General features: G+C 37.5%; 1 protein-coding gene across 3 annotated transcripts in view; it reads right to left on the bottom strand.

Annotated features, from left to right (window-relative positions):
* The window catches only part of LOC149084801 (la-related protein 1-like), a 232126-nt gene extending 218353 nt beyond the window's left edge, over positions 1–13773 (bottom strand). For all 3 annotated transcript variants that reach the window (XM_089232541.1, XM_089232542.1, XM_089232543.1), the window contains exons 1-2: positions 13638–13773; positions 13420–13527 (exon numbers count right to left, since the gene is read on the bottom strand). The gene's annotated coding sequence lies outside the window, so the exon portion shown is untranslated. The remainder of the gene's footprint in view (positions 1–13419; positions 13528–13637) is intronic.
* Between the last annotated feature and the right edge of the window lie 1098 nt (positions 13774–14871).

Genomic DNA, 14871 nt, shown 5'->3' with positions numbered 1-14871 from the left:
TTTTTCGAGGCTTAGTTCGTCCTGGACTGGAGTATGCTGTAAGGTTTTGGAGACCATACCTACAGAGGGACATAGACTTGCTTGAAGGGGTGCAGAGAAGAGCTACGCGTGTCCTTATTGGCACACGGGGCTTGAGTTATGAAGAGAGACTTCATTTTTTGAATATGTTTACATTGGATGAACACAGGTGTCGAGGAGATATGATCGAAGTGTTCAAAATTTTCAATGGGATGGATAGGATAGACCATGAACTTTTAGTACACCGCCAATCGACTGCTTTTACAAGGGGGCACCAGTATCGATTGGTGAGGGACAATGCAAGGTTATGGTGTCGCAGGGAATTTTTCTCTAATAGGGTTGTTAATAAATGGAATAGCTTACCCCCGGAGGTAGTAAATTGTAACACAATTGACACGTTTAAAAAGAAGTATGATAAACATGTTGGGGTAAATCGAGAAGCTATCCATACTTAGAATAAGACAACCATAAGTATTCTTTATGGGCATTGTATAATATTTTATCATGTGTATATATTGTTTATAATTTGTGTTAATTGCATTTTTAATTGGGTTGCTGTATTTTGAATATATGACAACCATATTTTTATGGGCATCTTTTTATCAGTCACCTTGTTGGGCATTTTGTCTGTTGTGGTGTTGTATTTGTATTTTTAAAAATTTCATTCATGGCCCTCTGAAACTCTTCTTGGGCGTTGTTTAGTCCAAATGGTAAAACTAAAAATCGATATCTTCCCCTAGGTGTTGTGAAAATTGTTAAAAATGACGATTCTTCATCAAGTGGAAACTGCCAGAATCCATTTTTTGCATCTAAAACTGTAAATAATTTACATCCTTGCAGCTTTGTTATCAGATTATTGGCTGCTGGTATTTGATAGTGAGGTCTTTGTGTGGCATCATTTAATGGCCTTGGGTCTAGACAAATGCGTAATTTTTTGGGTGTATTCACCACAACCATGTTGCTGACCCACTCAGTAGGTTCCTCTACTTTTGCAATTATTCCATTATGCGTTTCAGCTCCTCTTTCACTTTCCATGAAAAGCCAATGGCACTTCACGTGGAGCTGCCACATTTGGTGAATAATTTCCTTTCAATTTAATTTTTACAGTACGTTTACAGTCGTCCCACACCAGTAAAAACATCTGAGAATTCTTTCATAACTTCTTCCGGTGTATCACTCTTATGTGAATTTCTGTTCATTTTCATAAGGTCATTCAATCTTTTAATTAGTTCCAATTCATTGCAAGCAACTAGGCTTAATATAGGGCAGGAGTTCAGAGTTGTTAGAAGAAATTTAAAAAACTTTTCTTCTGATTCTTGACCTCACAAGTTCACGAACACTCACCCAGTATTGGAACTACATTATCACTGTAGTCTAGCACTGGTTGTTTGATTTTCTTTACAGTTGGCTTTATTTCCCATTTTAGCAGTTCACTCTTAGGTATAATGTTCACTTGTGCTCCAGTATCCAGCTTAAATTTGACTTCGTTCCCATTAACTAGGATCTTCTGAAGCCACATAGAGTTTGATTTTTCATTATCTAAGGCATCAATCGATTTTAATTCATCTAAATAAACAGCATCTGAGCCACTGTCGTCACTGGCACGATCTACTGTGTTAACTCGGTGAGTATTTGTTCTTTTATAGGAAGTCTTTTTCCTACAAACTTTGGCCCAGTGATTTTTTTCCATGGCACTTACTTCCGAAGGCTGGGCACTCTTTCGGACGGTGCTTTTTTCCACACTGTTAACAGTCTCTCTGATCAGCTTTTCCGTTGTTTGCTGGCCACGAGCCTGCTGTGTGGTGTTTGTTTCTCCTTACGGCGTCGACCGTTATTTTACTTTCGCCCATCTCCATTGCCTGTGCCTTACTATGTTCGCACGTTTTGCACTCGCTAATGATGTCTTGCAGTGTTTTTGTTGATCTATTCGTTTCTTGGACCAGTCTTTCTTCTAGTGCTTTGTCACGCAGTCCTTGGATTATCTTGTCACGGAGCATTCTTTCCATTGACTGCCCGCAATTACACTCGACGACTGCGCATCGTAGTCGCGAATAATAGTGGCAAATTTTTCGCCTTTTTCTTGTTTTATTTTAAGGAATTTGAAAGATGCATAAATCTCGTTCTGATAGTCAGAGAAATATTTGTCAAACTCACGAAGGATTTGTTTGAGCGATATCACAGTGATTGCCGCTGCGGGCGCAATATCAAAGGATCGCAACTGCTTCTTTTCCACACACATGACGAAAAAGAGCAATTTTCATAGTTTCTGCCTCCGAGCTGTATTTAAGCTCTTCTAAATAATCCAAGAAGTCTTCCTTCCAATACCTCCATGCTTCAGACGGGTTTGTTCCGGCATCGAATGGCTGGATGGTCAACAGACTGTTCGCCATCTTTTTCGGATTTTTTTTGAAGCGTAAATTCAAAAATATGTGAGTATTTCTCTAACTGACACCATGATATATATTGATGCTTGGTTATTTACTGTTTGGTCTACTAACTATAGCGATGGACATGGATTAGTACAACCAGTTAGCATGGCATCCAGAGCATGACTGCCCTTCTTTATTACTAATCACCCATGGCCCCCACATCCTGAAGCAGGGCCCCCTAGGCTGGGATCTTTTCGACGATCAGCGACTTTCACGGGGCCTCCTTTAGGATGAATTTATAGCGTGAAAAAACAAAAAAATAATCAAAATCCTCCCGGCCCCAGCGCGGGAGCCTTGTCAGCCCACCCCTTGTGGAGGCCATGCTATCATCTATAAATGGTATTAAGTAGTAGATATATTACATTAGGGAGATTTTCACAAGGACCAGTATTTTATACTAAAACCACTCCCTAAGAAATACAAAAGAGATTTTTCCAAATGAAATAGGGGCTTTCCGACACACAAAAGTTAAAACATAGGGAATAAAATCCTTACTCAAAAATTGGAATCAAATAAAATAGAGATTTTATACATGGAAGTTAAACCCTTAGGAATAAAATCCCTACGCAAAAAACAAATGAAATAGGAGGCCAAAACTTCAATGGTGATCTTAAAAAAAATATTGTGTTCAATCAGAAACTATGTGAACAAACATTCTGCACGAATGACCCCATAACCATCAGAAGATGAAGGGAAAAAGCACCAATTTTTGACGAACACTAACTTTTTGTGACACTTGCTTGATGTTTTTTGATTTCATATGGGTGATGTCAGTCTTTCCACCATGACCGATGTTTATGTCCGTAACACAACATGTGCAAACAGAAAAAGTCTGCTCTTTTCTGGAACGTTTGATGAAAGGAAATTCATCGGGAATAAGTATCTTTAAAATTGATTAAATATTTTTTTGCTTATCAATATTCATGTTTTGTTATCACCGTAATTAACTTCAACAAAAGAAGTTTTGACTACATCCGCGTCACTATAATCTTCAATTATTATCCAGGACTATTGGCTGCTAAGCCATATTCCTACATGATAAGACAAACAACTTACTTGTTACCATCAGAGGGTTCGTAAAACTTCTTTAAAAAAGAAAAAATTTTTGCACTATTCCCCCCATTTACGTCTCAGTTCATAACGTGGTTACCTCCACGTTATTAACTAAGACTTTTTTTAAGGTGAGTAAAACCTATTTCTAAACCTAGAAGTTTTGTAAGATGACAGATGAAAGACAAATTCATCTAAAAAAATCCTGTATTCTCTTGGAGTCATTCAAGTATTACGTAAGCATCGGGGGGGGGGGGGGGTTCGGATTTGCTGACAAGGGGGGAGGGGGTTTGAACGTCGCTTACGTCATCAACCACCCCTTTTTGAAGATATCTATATATATTCTAAGCTGTTGACTAAATTTTGATGAGGGGGGGGGGGGGTCAAAAATAGCTGAAAATCTGCTTACGTAATACTTGAATGGCCCCCTTCAGTTATTCAATTGGTCCACTGAAACATGTCTGGATTGCCCCCATCAATGTAGAATTATTGTAAAACACATTTTCACTCTGAGGCAAAGGAGGGACACAATCAAGAAAAGCAATATGTGCTCTTTCTTTATGAAAATACCCTTTGTACGTGCCTGACCATGCAAATAACTACTGAGCACATATAGATAAAACAAGCCGACAGAACAAAACATATAGGGTGAAAAAAAATTCCATTGCTTCATGTAATGAATCCATACAAATTTTCAAGCCATTCTGACCAGCAGTTCTTATTAGTGTTTTGGAATCAGAACTTTATATAAATATAATGTATGACAGTGAAGTAACTACTATTGCTGCTTCTTTGTAAAGGAAAAAAAGCCTGTGAGATAATACACCACCACCACATATGTGTAATGCAATCCTCATTCATGAATTTGCTTAAGATGGAACATGAGAATGTAGTGCAAAGTTATAAAATGCAATAAGAATGAGAAATTTTGGTACTGTATATAATTTTCAGTAACTAAAGTAGTTAATATGAAAGAAAACTTATATTCAGGCCACTTTTATAAGATTTTTTTGAAAAAAAAACCCACTTATATGATTTTACACCATTTAAAGATACCCCAAGAATAGGAAATGTGGTAAGAATTAATCATTTTGGCCAATAATAAACAAGCCAAGATTTATAGTGTTATTTTGCAGGAAAAACCACCCCCCCCCCCCGATTTAAACCAAACAACCCTGATTAAAATATGATAAAAACTAAGTAAAAATACAAAATGTGTTTAACCGACTGATGGTTTGAGGGTGTTGAAAAAATCTACTTGAAAAAGGTTCAGGTAATTCTCACAAAACCTCTTCGAAAAAAATCCAACAATTTTTCCTTCCCCCCATACAAACAGCGGGATATCGGATTTAGTGTTGTGTGGTTTAAAATTTTGTTCCGCCCACTGTTGAATGCTTCTTTGTAGGAGAGGAAAAGAAAAGGTGTGTTCTTTCGTAAAAGGATTCAAACTAAGTACAATACTTGGCTTTTGGTGGGCTCGTCTTTTTTCCCATTCCTCTGCGAACGTATTTCTTACTTTTCAAGTAAAGATCTGGGCAAAATGGAAGTGATTACACGAGCGCTGATTTGAACAACTACCAAATTATTTTACTCAAAAATTTCAATAAACTTACCGTATTCCCACGCATTGGCCGGCATACCGTAAAACACGAGGGGCACCAGCTTTCTGTATGTTGTGGTCTTGGCCACTTTCGGCATGCCGGAAAAAGTGAGGTTATAATAGGATCACAGCATGCATTCAGCTGAATCAGTGGATTTTCCGAATAAAGTTGATATATATGTGTATATTTTTCTAAATCACACTTCCTCATTTTCAAAAAAATCAGTTTTCACATATTAATTTGTCTCGTTCTTCCTCAGGAATAAATTGAATCTATGCATTATCTTGTGTTCATAAAACTTTGAAAAGAAAGTATTTTACTTACATAGTTCCTGAATTTTATAACTCTATGCCATCTGATATGAATTCAACTGTCAGCCTTCATTCATACACAGGGCCGCAACTAGGGGGAGCAGACGGGTCTCGTACCCAGAGCGCTGAACCAGAGGGGGGTGCAAATTTCATTCTGAAACCTCTCCTTTTACAAGGGGGCGTAAAAATGTGTGCTTGTCCCAGGTGACCAAGCATCTAGTTGCGGCCCTGTTCATACACATGTATAGAAGACTAATCAAATTTTACCTTCTTTCAATTACAGTACCGACATTGAACAATATTTGATTCTCTATGAAATGTTTCATTTCCTTCTTCCTCCCATTCAGTTATTCATTCTAATATTAAATATTCAACTGTTTGTTTTCACTAACATCCAGTAAGAGCCATCATTATTGGCTCCGTGGATATATATAATCTATTTTCCTGAAAAGAAATTAATAAAAAATAAAGATATTCAAGAATTTCCCAGAATCCATGAATCGAATTTATCGGCATTCTGGAAAATACGGATATTTTCAGCATGCTGGTCTGCTTCACTGTTTCCCGGCATGCCAGCTAATGTGGGGGAGTACGGTAATTATTTTACTAAGAAATTAGTTTTTCTCACTAATTGAATTTGATTGCTGTGGCACGTTTGATTGTTAAATTTCTTCCTAAAAACATTATTGTGCAAATAAATGTTATGTTAGGTTGTTTGACCTCAAGGCCTGTAAGACCTTTCTATTATGTGAACAATGGTGCTATTGGAAGAGCCGTAGCCAGAAATTTCTTGTGGGTTGGGGGAAGGAACTGACAGTGCAATACTTAGTCAAGATTCCACAATATATAAGTAAAATTCTGGCATTTAGGGGGATGACTGGCAGTGGGAGTGGAGCCAGAGGGTGCAGTGAGCGCTCGAGTACCTACAGTATTCTGTACCACTGATCTGAGCACCCCCAAAATTCATTCAGGGATCAATAGTTTCCATGTAAAGCTCAAGTCAAGCACCCACGGTTTTGTAACTCTTCCGACGTATCTAATGGCTGGGCCACCAGATCACTATCTTAGATGGAAAAAAAAGAAGTCAGTCAACCATTTGTATGTTTCGTTTGTACAATCAGCACACTTTTTATAAGAAGTGTGATAAATGACCAAAAGACACAATGAAAAAATTGTATTTTATTTTTAAATTTTAATAGGGTTCATACAAAATTTTCAAAATGAAAAGTAAGGAATTTTTAAGGACTTTTTAAGGAGTTTCAAGCTGTTTTTAAGGAGTCATGGCAAACTTCATAACTTACAAGTTTTACAGCAAAAAAAAAGGCCGGGGCACATATGCAAATTTATTTTTAATTTGCAAACAAACTTTCCCTCTTCTCAAAAATATAGATGTAGAAGTGGTTCAAAAATTACAAGTTTTGATTTGTTACGCAGCATCATAAGAATTCATAAAATAATCAATCCACATACATGCTTTCTGTTGTCACCAAAGTGTTCTAAAACCTTCAAGTATTAGTCAAAAATATAACTCGTAACAGCATCACATAAATTATAAAAATTCTAAAAGTGATATTCATTCCCCCTCCAATTATTCAAAATAAAAACCACAGCTGACAAAGATTTCTCTTACAAAATTATTTATATTTGCAGCAACTCTAGGCACACACACTTCCAGCACAACTTCCTAGATAGTAAATTGCCCATAGATGGTAATAGACCTGAGTTGTGCTTGGTTTGAAAGAAAGAAAGCCTCCTCCCGGAAATCACTCACTCAAACAATCTGGGAATGTGCCGTGGGCCGCTCAATTGAAGTAAGAATTTTCCACGAGCCACTTGAGGCAGGCCACATTTAGGCCATGTGTTGAGCACATGTATGCTTTAAAATAAGGGGCTGTTCAAATATTACGTGAGCAAATTTTCATCAATTTTTAACTCATCCCCTCTTGTCAGAAAAAGTCAGCAAAACTCTCACCCTCCCCCTGTCAACGCTCTGCCCCCCTTCCTCCTAACGCTTATTGGTGGAATCTAAATCGGGGGCTTCCCCCCAGTTGATCAAAAATTTATTTTTTCAATCCACAAAATAATTTTTTAAAAGATTTGTACAATTTCGAAACAAAATATCTTTATATGTTATTATAATCAATTTTTGTTAATTTCAATGCTATTTGAAGGCTAAGAACCCGAAATTGCTCAAGAAATTCATTGCGACCCTACCTCTCTAAGCCCTTGGTAACCCTTGACCCCACATTTACAGATCGCTTAAGTGACTAGTGGCACAATTCCAGACCATTTAAGCGATCCCTTGAATGACATGTGACAAAGTTTTAGAGCACTGGTCCTGCCACCAGTGCGGTTCTACATCACTCAAGTTAACCGCGGCACATTCCCAGATTACTTAAGTGATCTGCGGCATAATCACGGATCACTTATATGACGCGCGGCACAGCTCCAGAGCATTTGGATCTGCTAAGTATTTGAAGATCACTAGAGTGGCTCTGTAGGGGACTCAATAGGGAGAATGTTATTTCAGGTGCCCAGAAACTAGTGAAAAGGTTTAATCGTTTTTCGCGCACCGAGTAAGACGCCATTGAGAATATTTCATATTTTTTATAAAGGGTGGTTGATGACATAAGAATCATCCCCCGCTCCACGTCATCAAGTCAGCAAATCGAAAATCCCCCATCCATGCTGACGTAATACTTGAATGACCCCTAACATAAAGATACCCAAAAGTTATTTTCTGAAGGTTAAAAAAAGTCGGCGCTTTACGTCGGGCATGATTGGCAGACTGTTTCTGGAGGAGTTAAGCGTCGTGTGCCGCGTGTTTCACAGCGATCTTCCCTTCATTTTCGTGTTGTGTCTCTTCTCTTTAAACTGGAGCATGCAGCCGATAGAGTATATGATGCCAAGGGCTTTCCAATCACATCGGATAATTGAGGTTCTGCCGTATCGTACTTGAGTAGTGATAAAGAGGTAAAGATAAACAAATGAAAAATAAAATTAAAAAATTTCGCCTATACTGTAAAAAAATTAAAATCACTGGAAAGCCAGGATGTCACAATTCGGGGGGGGGGAATCCTGTTCATCTCTATCTTGCATTCAGTGTTTCGCAGTCAATGAGTTTTAATACGATGTAATTTTTTCATGCAAAAATAAAAGTGAATGCCAGTACATATCCTACAATCAAGCGATAAGAATTTCTATAATAAGATAAAGACGTGCCTTTTAGGTGGGGCATTTCTTGCTGAAGAGCCGCCTTTTTTATACTTTCTGAAAATTCCTCTTTGGCTTTTTGAATAGGCTTCTTTGAACTGACTATTCGAGAGATGCTTGTCAAACGTCTATCTGCTAAGTTAATTGAAAACTATCCCCTCCCGCCGAAGAGGCAGAAGCCATTTTGTCGTTTTCAATGCCCAGCGCTGTTGCGAGTACAATGGTCATTTCGTGGAGAAAGGAGAGGGGCGTATGTTAAGCCAGCTTAGTGATTCTTTATGGGGGGAAAGCAAGGCAGTATATTTATGGCCAGGACCATTTGGAAGTCCAAAAGTTCACACGTAAAAATACGGCCTGGACCGTTTGGAAGGCATCAACTTCACACGTACATATACGTGCAGGACCGTCAGTCGGTTAATGAAGCATACTTAATGCAGATTAGTTAGCAATGATTTACGATACACAAGATGAGCATATTAAAATTCCAATTTCAAAATGCTGTAAAATCAGAACCACTAACAGAATGACTTTAAAATTTTCATGAATATTCCCGAAGCAATGAAATTAAGTTTATCAAAGAAAAAAATACTTAACAATGTAAAATAGATGACGCTGTACTCATCCAACACTAGGGAAATTTCAGGCAGAATGGAAGTAATAGCCAGTTGGGAGCAAAATGACAATTTAATTAGCATCGCATGATTTCATAATTCATGGAAATGTCTCAAAAATTAAGTAAAACAAACACCAACAACTTACAAAAGAAATGTTCAATATCTTGTCCAACATATTCTGCCACGAGATGAAAGCGCAAAAATGCTTGTTTAACAGATATTTGAGTGTGTCATTTTAATGCTATGAATACGCTTTCAACTCAGCAAAGTTCGCAATCAGAACACTGCACAAAACATTCTTGAGGTAGCCCAAAGCCAAAAGTTGAAAGGGTTAAGGGCAGATGAACATACTAACCAGTTGTTGGGTCATCCTGTTAGGGGTCATTCAAGTATTACTTCAGCATTGAGGGGGGAGGGGGTTTCGGATTTGCTGACTTTTGCTGACAAGGGGGGAGGGGGTTTGAAGGTGGCTTACGTCATCAACCACCCCTTTTTGAAGATATGAAATATTCTAAGCTGCTGACGAAATTTTGATGACGGGGGGGGGGGGGGGGGGTCAAAAATAGCTGAAAATCTGCTTATGTAATACTTGAATGGTCCCCTTCGGATATTCAATTGGTCCACTGAAACATGTCTGATCGCCCCCATCAATGTAGAATTATTGTAAAACACATTTTCACTCTGAGGCAAAGGAGGGACACAATCAAGAAAAAAAATATGTGCTCTTTCTTTATGAAAATACCCTTTGTACCTGCCTGACCATGCAAATAACTACTGAGCACATATAGATAAAACAAGCCGACAGAACAAGACATATAGGGTGAAAAAAAATTTTTATTTGTTTTTTTTACGAAATCAATCAGTAAAAGGTTTCTGTTTAACTGTGGGTGCTCAAGTAACCACGCCAACCCCCAATTTTGATACCACTGCCAAAACATATGATGCCTGGATATCATCCATCCCTTAGGCAAAAGCAGGAATCTTTGACACAAGCAAAAATTGTGAGAAAGAAGAGTGGGCGCGCCTAAAGGCTTATATCAAAATGTCAATTGTTTTGAAACCAGGGGCTCCAACAAGGTTCAAGATACATAGTAGGGAAACAGGCAGTTTTTTTTTATGTTCAATATTTGTGAAAAAATAAGAAATCTATGTAAGAGAATTTTATTTCTTAATCAATTCTGTGGGTGCTCTGCCCAGTCCCACAGCACCCCCGGCTCCAACACCACTGGGTATTGACTCAAGCTTTCTCAACATCTGTCATCAAGGTGTGGCTCAAAAGTATGTTACGTGAATTTTTACTATTAGAAATTTCAAAATTTTTTTATTGGCTGAGTTAACTAGAGCTTAAGTTGCTGCAATCCTGTCACTCTTGTCAACCCAACTCTTATAAACTACTGCAACCCTGACACCCTTGCTTAAGCTGTTCAAGATCACTGCTAATAATGCTTATAACCTGAAACCAAATTCATTAGGATTCATCATTGAAACTAATTTTGAGTAATGATTATATAACTGAGATGCAGTCCCAGAGTGTCATTTTTCAATATAGTCAAAAGCTTCACAAAGTGCCAGGCTGCTATAGCGATTAAAAATTATCATTTCTGCCAAAAATGTTATGTGTGACTATTAAATTGGGAGGTCTTAGACCAGTGTTTCCCAAAGTGGGTGATGAAATGGTCCAAGGGGACGGTAGAAGCTACGAGTATAACATAGAATCCTATGGGTACGATTAAGCTGGGGGGCGATGAGAGAGGTAAAAAAATTGAAAAAGGGGGCGATGGAACAAAACGTTTGGGATGTCTTAGACCAACACTACATTTTTGGAAAAAAATATTAACAGAAAAGGACAAAACCAGACAAAGAAATCACTAACTTTCAGAAAAGTTAAAAAAAACCCTTCTGGCTGCTTTTAATCTGTAGAAGAATATGCTTGTCTCCCCAATAAATTTGGTTCTCACCTAAATTACTACTTGATTTAAGTCCTGGTGTAATTTATCAGCTCACATACTAAAATTGTAGATAATTGAAGGCCCATTTAGACATGCATTAAATGATTTAGTAGTTAACTAAATTTTAAGTTGTCAGGTACTTTAAAATGTATGCAGATGTTAAGGGCCATTTACACACGTTAAGTTATCAAGTGATTTAGTTGAGAAGTAAATAAACTGAATTCTATTTTTTTGGTTAACCTTTACAGTGGCAATATAGAGATATCTCAGGTTCTTAAAATGCTCTCGTATCAGCAACCCCAAAACATATTTCGGGTTCTTAAAATTCTCTCATTTTAGCATTGACGAGCTCAGATACAGTTTCAAGTTTTCAGCTCCTGATAACATGTTTTGCTTCCCCATTCCGTCAATTAACTGCTATGGGAGGAGTCAGCATTTGTTCAAAGTCTGATAACAGAATGGGGCGAGAATGTTTTTTCTTTGCGGCCATTCAACTATTGTCTTCAGATTATTAGCTGTTTAACACACCTTTTTCTCCCCCCCCCCATTATCAGCAAAATTTTATCACCTCTCCATTAACGCATATTGGGATCAAAGACGTATGCGGAGGGAATATTAAAAAAATTATATCAAAAGAAAGTGTTTTTATACGTTATAGTCAGTCATTTATGCTGATTTCAATGCTATTTGAAGGCTAAAAACTCAAAATTTCTCTAAGAAATTCATTGCGACCCACTCCTAAGCTATTTGTATGCCACCTCCCCTTTAAAGGTCAATCCTGTGAATGCCTGATTAAGATTGCCCTTCAAAAATGAAACCATAGGGAATCTGACTACTACCATCTGATACTGTTGTGAACACCATGTATGAACAGGGATTATTTTTGCATATGATTATAGGCTGAACACCCTATATTTTTAACTTGTACTTCAAGTTTATAAATCACTAGTCCAAGTTGAGCATTAATTAAAGAAGTAGTAAGATTGCCATTGCTAGTTGGGACAAAGCATTGAGCTCTCGTCTTACTTAGATATTTTTCTGAGATATTAATCATCCAATGGCAAGATGGTTGCTTAAAAACAAGGACTTATTAATGGAGGAGGGGGGATGTTAGTTCAGGTACCCACAAGCTAAGGGAAAGGTTTTTTATTCATTTTTGCCATTCCGAGTAAAGATACCATTAAGAATATTTCGTAATTTTTTAAAGGGTGGTTGATGATGTAAGCATCATTCACACCTCATGGGCGAAAATATGAGGGGTGGCATTGCCTCTCATATTTGCGTCAAAGGTGGAGTCAACTGATCTAATGTATATATGAAAAGTCAGAAAATCCGAAATCACATTTCCCCCCCCATCAATACGGATGTAATACTTGAATGGCCACTTTCCCTTTGAGGCGACATAGGATCATTGCATACAGCATAAATAACAAATACTGTAGTTTTTCCTCTGCCTTTTTTATTATGTTGGGGGAAAGCACTTATTGGCTCGCAATAGGAAAAAAAATATTCTTGAAAACAGGTGGCAATTTCTAGAAGGTTTAGTGATTTCTACCGTGGCAGTTATGAGAATTAAGAAATTTTTAAAAACTGCTTAAAGGGTTAAGTAGGCCTATGCCCATGTGCCCGATATAAAAATTATCCAATGAAAATTTACTAACTCCACTTAATGTATAACTTTTTTAAAACTTGTCAAATTAAAATTTAGTTAACTACAAAATCATGTAACATGTGTAAACAGGGCTCAAATACACCATTCTTACATCAGAAGAACCTATTTAAAACCTAAGTCAAATGGTCCTGAGCTAAATGAGCAAGTCTCCCCCCCCCCCTATTTTCTTTCATTAAAGGTTGTAATCCACTAGCAGCAACTTAATCCTTCAAAATTATATATACTTGATCACACAGACAAAAATAGAAGAAAATTGCCAACAAGTACTTCAGTGATGAGCAAAGCCATGCTACTGTAATTCAAGCAAACATAAACATCATGAATTAATATGAGCAACAGAGATGCGGTTTTTTTTTTCATAGACTTTATTTAAACTATCGAAAAAAAAAAAAAAAGGTCGTTTTACAGAACCACCTGCTTCTGGCTTATATTTGAACTATTTCTTACCGAGGGAAAACACAGTTGGTTCTTATTTACTAAACTGACAAAGGAGTTGAACACCAAGAATTAGAAGAAAAAAATGTTTATGTGAATAAATCATAAATTTCATAACAGTACTCACCTTGCACGTTCCTTTAATAAAAACTGCACGAGAATGAAGAGCTTCTTATCTGCAACACAGTAGAGGCCATATGGCGGAACGTGCTCTTGAGGTTTTCGGTACTTATTTCTAAAATGAAAAGTTTCATTTAATCATTTTGAGTTAAAATCGAAGTACTGTCGCTCATCTCATGTCTGTATCAATTATAAATGATTAAATGGACACTGTAATTCACTTACCCCCTCACAGTCACTACTTACGACGCAACTAAAGAATAACATTAACAGCTCCGAACGAAGTGAACACGGCACGCGTGCGAAGTCGAATACAAAACATTGCATAGAATGATGGTATGGTATTTCTTCTTGTTCTTTTCTCCAACACCGCTGCTACAACAGTAATGCCTGATTGTTTGCTTTCACAGTTACACGCTGATTTCGTGGGTTCTCCTTTATAGCAATAGAGGGCAGTCAAACTGGGATATAATTTCATACACCTACATGTCTATGTGACCATAAGCCAAGTTTTCCTAGGAGTAGAATTTCTACGCCGTGTGCAATGTGAAAATGCTGATTGGTTAAAAACTTGAAATTCAGGTTTTTTTTTAACCAATCAGAGTTTTAATGCTGCACGCACTGTAGATACCTGCTTCTAGGAAAACCGGGCTATACGTATATATTTCCTCGAGGTGGTCCATATATCCTCTAGGAAAATACGGGACATTCGGTTCAACAATACGGGAAAATACGGGACAGTGCCAATTGTCGCTAAATTGCTGCCAAATCATGGCTAAATCACCAATTATGGCACAAAATTGTTTAAATACCATAAACACAGCCAGCGGTTTTTAATCCCCCAAGTTTCCTCTATGCTGTAAGGTTTTGGAGACCATACCTACAGAGGGACATAGACTTGGTTGAAGGGGTGCAGAGAAGAGCTACGCGTGTCCTTATTGGCACACAGGGCTTGAGTTATGAAGAAAGACTTCATTTTTTGAATATGTTTACATTGGATGAACGCAGGTGTCGAGGAGATATGATCGAAGTGTTCAAAATTTTCAATGGGGTGGATAGGATGGACCATGAACTTTTAGTACACCGCCAATCGACTGCTTTTACAAGGGGACACCAGTATCGATTGCTGAGGGACAATGCAAGGTTATGGTGTCGCAGGGAATTTTTCTCCAATAGGGTTGTTAATAAATGGAATAGCTTACCCCCGGAGGTAGTAAATTGTATCACAATTGACACGTTTAAAAAGAAATACGATAAACATGTTGGGGTAAATCGAGAAGCTATCCATTCTTAGAATAAGACAACCATAAGTATTCTTTATGGGCATTGTATAATATTTTATCATGTGTATATATTGTTTGTAATTTGTGTTAATTGCATTTTTAATTGGGTTGCTGTATTTTTGAAACATATGACATCCATATTTTTATGGGCATCTTTTTATCAGCCACCTCGTTGG

Source organism: Pholcus phalangioides, unplaced genomic scaffold (genome assembly GCF_987345545.1).
Source record: "Pholcus phalangioides strain wild (caught in Gottingen) unplaced genomic scaffold, Ppha-v1.0 ptg000007l_1, whole genome shotgun sequence".
Lineage (NCBI taxonomy): Eukaryota > Metazoa > Arthropoda > Arachnida > Araneae > Pholcidae > Pholcus > Pholcus phalangioides.
The sequence above is the reverse complement of the archived record's forward strand: the minus strand, read 5'-3'. Positions and strand labels throughout refer to the sequence as shown.